Source organism: Phyllobates terribilis, unplaced genomic scaffold (genome assembly GCF_046119375.1).
Source record: "Phyllobates terribilis strain yellow unplaced genomic scaffold, ASM4611937v1 Scaffold_36__1_contigs__length_13169755, whole genome shotgun sequence".
Lineage (NCBI taxonomy): Eukaryota > Metazoa > Chordata > Amphibia > Anura > Dendrobatidae > Phyllobates > Phyllobates terribilis.
The window spans coordinates 3,506,353-3,514,591 of NW_027362796.1; the positions used below are offsets into that span (position 1 = coordinate 3,506,353).

General features: G+C 43.5%; 1 protein-coding gene across 1 annotated transcript in view; it reads left to right on the top strand.

Moving 5' to 3' along the window:
• Positions 1 to 8,239, top strand: part of LOC141182798 (gastrula zinc finger protein XlCGF66.1-like) — a 362,704-nt gene that overhangs the window by 92,073 nt on the left and 262,392 nt on the right. The gene's annotated exons all lie outside the window — the stretch shown is intronic.

An 8,239-nucleotide genomic window follows, 5' to 3' on the forward strand; every position in this document is an offset into this window, starting at 1 on the left:
GGGGTTTAAGAACACCCTCTACGCATCCAGAAACTTGCTCATTAACGGTGCCCACACCACCCACATAGATGACGGAAGTGGTGGGACACATAGATAAGGTGACAAATATTACATGCAGTGCAGAGGAACAGCGATGGGCACCAGGATGGCGCCCGCTTATGCAAATTTGGTGATGAGAATCATGGAGGAGGACCTTATCTATGTGTCCCACCACTTCCGTCATGTATGTGGGTGGTGGAGATACATAGATGATGTCCTCCTCCTATGGTCCGATTCCTTGGAGGAACTGTTGGATTTTCATGTCTTTCTTAATGATCTGATTGAGGGCATTGGGTTTACTTTGGTGCATTCGGATAGAGAGATACAATTTATTAATGTATTGATTAAATATAATAACAATAGATTGAGTACAGAACTATTTGTTAAGCCTACGGATAGAAATAATTTATTGAAATATGATAGTCACCATCCACGCAAAATGGTTGAGTCGCTTCCCTATAGCCAGATGTTGAGAGTTAGGAGGTTGTAAGTGAGGATAGTATGTTGGAGGCTTCTTTGGATTCAATGATTGATAAATTTAAGGTGAGGAATTACCCATGCAAACTCCTAGATAAATGGAAGGATAAAGTGAAGGGAGTGGACCGCAATTGCCTGCTGAATAAACCAGTGAAAAAACATGGAAATTTGAATAGAATACCGATGGTAACGTCTTTTTGTGAGGAAAGTAAGATGGTGGCTAATATTGTTAAACGCCATTGGCCAATGCTAAATAAATGTCTACCCGAAATCAAAGAATTTCAATTGCCTCCCCTGATGTCTTACAAACATGCCAAAAACATCAAGGATAGGTTGATTCGGGCAGATATTGGCTCCCGAAGGGAGACAGTTCAGAGTACATTAACAGGACAACGGAGGACAGGTTGTTTCCCTTGCCTTAATTGTATTAATTGTTCTTTTTTACAGAAAGGTAATCAGTTTCAGCTTTCCAATGATGGGGAGACTTACTCTATAAATCACTTTCTAACATGCTCATCAAATTATGTTATTTATCTATTGCAGTGCCACTGTAATCTTTTTTACGTTGGGGAGACTACACTAGATTTTAGAATTAGACTCAATCAGCATAGATATACGATTCGGAAAAAAAAAGACTTGACCTACCTGTTCCAAAACATTTTACTGAGATCCAACACTCAGAGAAACATTTGAAATGTAGAATTATTGATCACATACCACCCTTGAGACGGGGTGGAGATAGGGTCCGTTTATTGAAAATCAGAGAATTGGAATGGATTAAGAGACTTAGAACTTTAAACCTAATGGATTAAATGTTGATTATAAGTTGAATGTAACTGTTTAGGGATGCTTGCTTGCCCATTTCCTCCTTGTGATTGTTTCTTAGTCATACATGATGTGGTTATTTTTTAGAATTCTTATTAATACCTATATTTTTTTCCTTATTTTTCTTTATAGATCTACCACCACTGTCTTATGTTTGAGAACATGATTCATCCCTATCAAAATTGATTGTTTTAATCTAAAATTGTGCAATGTTTGTATATGAATATGATGATAAAAGATATGAATTGGGCTCCATGTGATAAATCCTTTATTTACAATATACTGAGGGGTTGCTACACAATTATCTATGGGAGTATATGGACCAGTAGTTCGCTTGTGTTATGGGGGGTTGAGACTGGTGCCCTTATGGGTACCTGTCTCCCATCCCAGTAAGGCCACTGGGTTGCCATCCCCAGCTAATGAGGGGCGTTCCCATGCCTCTCAGGCATAAATATCAGTAACTCCTACCTTTAAATGAGTGTAAGACTCTGTCACAATGAGCACTGTAGTGCTGTGTCCCCTACAGCTGTATAATGTATATATATGCCTATTGCGCTCTGATGTAGCAAGATGTGGGCGAGCTGCCCTTAATAAACATGGATGCCCAGGCTATGAGTCTGCCTTTAACCGCAGAGTGGGACGTGTCTGCGCCTTCTCGCGTATGCGTGGTCAGTTTTGTATGGGTTTCTATCACGGCGCCGGCATTTCCGGTCTTTGGAACGCAATTGCGCTCCAGAACCATTATATTCCTTCCGGACATGCGCAATAGAGATAGCGGGGACGCCGAGATTTCGGCGCTTCTCATGTTTACATTATGGGGTGAGTCATGTGGCTTTTTAAATATGTACAGCTGGTGATCAATTACTAGTGGAAATGGTTTTTATAATGATGATCTGAACTTTTTTTGTCTCTTTAGCACTTATGCACTTTATATATTGCACATATTATATGAATCATGATAAATGATGTATTGATGGTATTTGTATCATGTCTAAAATGTATATGCTATATTAATTACTACTAATCAATTTGTGTGATTAAGCAGGCTTAAATACTCTGCACATTGTACTTTCACATTGCTTGAGAAAGGTCCACATCTTTGGACCGAAAACGTTGCTACAGCCACATGGGCTATTAAAAGACAATTTTTTCATCATCCGTTTGTGTGCTGCCTCCATTCTCTTTTTGGATATCTATCTATCCATCCATATATCCATCTAGATATCTATCTATATATCTATCTATCCATCCATATATCTATCTATTATCTATCAGTCTATCGGTAGATGGATAGTTATATAGATAGATACGTAATAGATATATAGATGATAGATAGACTGCTAGATAGATAATAGATTAATAGATAAATGGATAATAGATACATAGTTTACAGGGGGACCCCAGAAAAAAATTTGAGGTAGGCTCCCCCTGTAAAATCTAACCAGTAAAGGCTAAACAGACAGCTGTGGGCTGATATTAATAGCCAGGGAAGGGGCGATGGATACTAGCCCCCTTCGAGGCTAATAACATCAGCTCTCAGCTGCCCCAGAAAAGGTGCATCCATAAGATGCGCCAAATCTGGCGCTTAGCCTCCCCTGTTCCCACTGCCGTGTAGCGGTGGCAAGTGGGCTAATAGGGTTGGCGTTCATGCCAGCCTTGTATTGGCAGTAAAGTGGTACCTCGGCACTCCTATGTATGGTGCACAAGTAGGTTCCAATCCCTTGTAAACTGTAGAAAAAGACTTTTCACTCGTAGTGAATCAAAGAATATTATGAATATATTTATTTAAAGTGCTGCAATCCAACAAGTGAAGACGTTTCAGTCAAGAGACCTTCATCAGTACAACAGATTGCACAAAATAAACCTTATAAACTAACGCTGTGGATAAGCAGTGAGCACTGCAATGGCGGGAACGTGCTTCAGCAGCGTTGCAGCTTCCAGCTCACCAACTGGTGTGCGATGTCACCACTAGTGTTGAGCGAGTATGTTCTGTTCCGAGTATGCTCGGGCCGAGCTCTGAGTATTTACAACTGCTCGGTGATGTGTTTGAATCGCTCCCGTGTGCATGATTTGCAACTGTTTGACAGCTTTATTACATGTGAGGAATGTGTAAGAAATAGACATTCCTCACATGTAGTAAAACTGTCAAACAGTTGCAAATCATGCACACGGGAGCGATTCAAACACATCACCGAGCAACTGTAAATACTCGGATCTCGGTCCGAGCATACTTGGCGAAAGGGTTAATAGAACATACTCGCTCAACCCTAGTCACCACGCATTGGAACTCAACCTTGCATATATGGAGAAGGATTTGTGAGCCGCAGAGGGCAGTTGCTGAGCACCAGCTTCAACACGCCTGTCGATATTCAGGTCAGCCTCCGCACATAAGAGCTGATGAGTGAACATGGATGTCTGACATGTGTGCCATCCTCCAAAACTTTGAGGACTCCACCAAGATGGTGAGCGGCGATGATGCCATAATTAGCATCACCATCCCGCTTCTCTGTCTACTGAAACACTCGCTGCTCACAATTAAAAAGGAGGCATTGCAGGCGGAGCATGATGAGATGGAGCAAGGAACTGTGCAGGGTGATGCCACACAACCAGCCTCATCTCAATGCAGATTGGGTGATAATGAGGAGGAAAAGGAGGAGGAACAAGAACTGGTTTCTTGCGCTACAGATGGTAATACCCACACAACATTCATATAGTCTGTTCAGCGTGGATGGCCTGAGGAGAGGGAGAACGAGGAGGAGGACCAGGAGGAGGAGGAGAACATGGTCAGGACAGTGAAGTCTTGCCTGTTGGCAGTCTGGCACACATGGCTGAGTTTATGTTCCACTGCCTTTCCCTTGACCCTTTACGTTGTATGCATTTTGGATGACAGTAATTACAGGTTGGCCACACTTCAAGACCCATGCTACAAGGAGAACTTTCTAACTCTCCTTCCTGTGGCGGAGAGGTGTAATAAAATGTTGCAGTACTAAAAGGCCCTTGTTGAGGAATTATTAAAAAAATTCCTATCTGAAAATGATGGGGGCAAAGGTCACAGAACATTGGACATCCAAGGAGTACAAGAGAGAGAGACACAAATCCAATCCAGCAGAGGCAGGGGAACAATGTCAAAGGGGTGGGACAGTTTTATCAGACCCTCCCAGCGCCCAGGTCCTGATGCGCGGGGTACTCTGACAAAGGAGGGAACATTTTTGGAAGATGCTGAAGGAGTACCTTGCCGACCGTACCAACCTACTCCGTGATTCCTCTGTGCCTTATAATTATTGGGTATCCAAGCTGGACACGTGGCATGAACTGGCTCTCTACGCCTTGGAGGTCTTGGCCTGCCCTGCCGCTAACGTTTTGTCAGACCGGGTTTTTAGTGCCGCCGGGGGCATTATAACTGATAGGCGCATCTGTTTGTCAACTGAAAATGCTGACAGGCTGCCTCTTATAAAAATGAACAAAAGCTGGATTGGGCCGGACTTCTCAACACCACCGGATGATAGCAACGGAACATAAACTCAAATCCAGTGTTTTTTTTGGGGTCTACTCCCATGCACCTCTACACACCCAGACATGGGTATTCGCTTCCTGATTTTGTCCATTTTCTGTTGCCCTCCTCCTTCTCCACCACCATATCACCAGGTTGAACGTGATGCAACACCCACATAATTTTTCTTAAGGGTGTTGTTTATGATGCCCATAGGAACAATTTTTTTAATGAAAACCTCCTCTACGTCTCTTTAAAGGGGTATTTGAGTGCATCCAATTTTTGGCAGCCCTTGCAGTCACAGCATTGGCATTACCACTATAGCAGACCCACTCCTTAATAATGGGAACAACAAAGCATAGCCGGCTGATGGCCCTCTAACAATAGTGAAACACGACTGCGGGCCCTCTAACAATAGTAAAGGCCGGCTGAAGGCCTTGTAAAAATAGGCTTTGTGAATTTCACAATCCCTCCTTCATAAATGAAACAGGATGTGTCTGATCATGTCTCACACACAACATGACCAGATAAGGTAGTAAAATGTTAAAATTACATTTACCGGTGAATATATTTTTCACCGTTGAAGGCAAAAAGTGAAAAACGCATCAAAAACAGTACATGTAAACATAGCCCAAGGTATCGAGGAGCATTTTAGTTTTTGGTTATTTACACCGCGTGCAGAATTATTAGGCAAATGCGTATTTTGATCACTTTGATACTTTTTATACATGTTATCCTACTCCAAGCTGCATAGGCTTGAGAGCCAACTACAAATTAAGTAAATCTGGTGATGTGCATCTCTGTAATGAGGAGGGGTGTTGTCTAATGACATTAATACCTTATATAAGGTGTGCTTAATTATTAGGCAACTTCCTTTCCTTTGGCAAAATGGGTCAGAAAAGAGATTTGACAGGCTCTGAAAAGTCAAAAATTGTGAGATATCTTGCAGAGGGATGCAGCAGTCTTGAAATTTCCAAACTTTTGAAGCGTGATCACCGAACAATCAAGCGTTTCATGGCAAATAGCCAATAGGGTCGCAAGAAGCGTGTTGGCCAAAAAATAAATAACTGCCCATGAATTGAGGAAAATCAAGCGTGAAGCTGCCAAGATGCCATTCGCCACCAGTTTTGCCATATTTCAGAGCTGCAACGTTACTGGAGTATCAAAAAGCACAAGGTGTGTGATACTCAGGGACATGGCCAAGGTAAAGAAGGCTGAAAAACGACCACCTTTGAACAAGAAACATAAGATAAAACATCAAGAATGGGCCAAGAAATATCTTAAGACTGATTTTTCAAAGGTTTTATGGACTGATGAAATGAGAGTGAATCTTGATGGGCCAGATGGGTATCGAGGAGCATGGAGCTGGAGCTGGATCAATAAAGGGCAGAGAGCTCCACTCCGACTCAGACGCCAGCAAGGTGGAGGTGGGGTACTGGTATGGGCTGGTATCATCAAAGATGAACTTGTGGGACATTTTCGGGTTGAGGATGGAGTGAAGCTCAACTCCCAGACCTACTGCCAGTTTCTGGAAGACAACTTCTTCAAGCAGTGGTACAGGAAGAAGTCGGTATCGTTCAAGAAAAACATGATTTTCATGCAGGACAATGCTCCATCACATGCATCCAACTACTCCACAGCGTGGCTGGCCAGTAAAGGTCTAAAAGAAGAAAAAATAATGACATGGCCCCCTTGTTCACCTGATGTGAACCCCATAGAGAACCTGTGGTCCATCATAAAATGTGAAATCTACAGGGAGGGAAAACAGTACACCTCTCGGAACAGTGTCTGGGAGGCTGTGGTGGCTGCTGCACGCAATGTTGATCGAAAACAGATCAAGCAACTGACAGAATCTATGGATGGAAGGCTGTTGAGTGTCATCATAAAGAAAGGTGGCTATATTGATCACTAATTTTTTTGTTTTTTGCATGTCAGAAATGTTTATTTCTAAATTTTGTGCACTGGTATTGGTTTACCTGATGAAAATAAACAAGTGAGATGGGATTATATTTGGTTTTTATTAAGTTGCCTAATAATTCTGCACAGTAATAGTTACCTGCACAAACAGATATCCTCCTAAGATAGCCAAATCTAAAAAAAAAACACTCCAACTTCCAAAAATATTAAGCTTGGATATTTATGAGTCTTTTGGGTTGATTGAGAACATAGTTGTTGATCAATAATAAAAATAATCCTCTAAAATACAACTTGCCTAATAATTCTGCACACAGTGTATTTTGCCTTATATACAAGTCATTACCCTAGAAAGAATGTTCCTTTACATTTTTTCCAGGAAAATCCATTTTGGCTTAATTTTTGTATGTTTTATTGTGAGTCTGTAAAAGTGGCATAATACTCTGACAACACTGTTAACAGCAGTGGCCCGGGAGTCAGGGATGCTCATGCTGTTCCCATATCATTTGAGCACTGTTCCCATCGATTTGTCCAATTTTTAGGCCCCCTCCACACCTCTGGGGGAGGTTGGGGGTCTGCCGGAAAAATACTCGAGTTACATTGACTTACATTGGGCTCGTTGCTCGGGTCCAGGGCCGGCTCCAGGTTTTTCTGGGCCCCGGGCGAAAGAGTCTCAGTGGGCCCTTTTAACACATACACGATTCATGATGCACAGATACGGCGGAGAAATTATATATATAGTACACAGGGCCCAGCCTGCCACCTCATCCTTCACATATGCAGACATGCGCACGCACACACGGTACGCAGACGCGCACGCACGCACGGTACGCAGACATGCACGCACGCACGGTACACAGACATGCACACACGGTACGCAGACACACGGTACGCAAACACGCTCACACACGGTACGCAGACACGCGCACACACGGTACGCAGACACGCGCACACGGTACGCAGACACGCGCACACACGGTACGCAGACACGCGCACACACACATGCACACACGGTACGCAGACACGCGCACGCACACACGGTACGCAGACACACGCACGCACACACGGTACGCAGATACACGCACGCACACACGGTACACAGATATGTACACATACAAACACATATTTTTACACAAATTCTTAAAGACATATATAAAACAGACAAATATATATACACAGTCATACACACTGACATTCACATAGATGCACTCACACAGACCCATTACAAGTATTTTTAATATGGGGATTGGGGAAGCCTCACTCACCTGTCCCCGGTCCAGTGTCCTGTCCAGCAGCTCCTCAGGTATGGTGCAGTGCAGGGCCCCCGGCGTGTCACAGACTTCATGGCCCTGGACCATCAGAGGGGCCCACTTGCGGTCGGGTCCGGGCAGCTCCCCCCCCATCTGTGCAGGACCTCCGCTCCGACGGTGTTTGATGGCACTCCCCCAGACATGGCTGCGCGCTGTGCGACTGTGTCTGCTAGTAATGACGCGG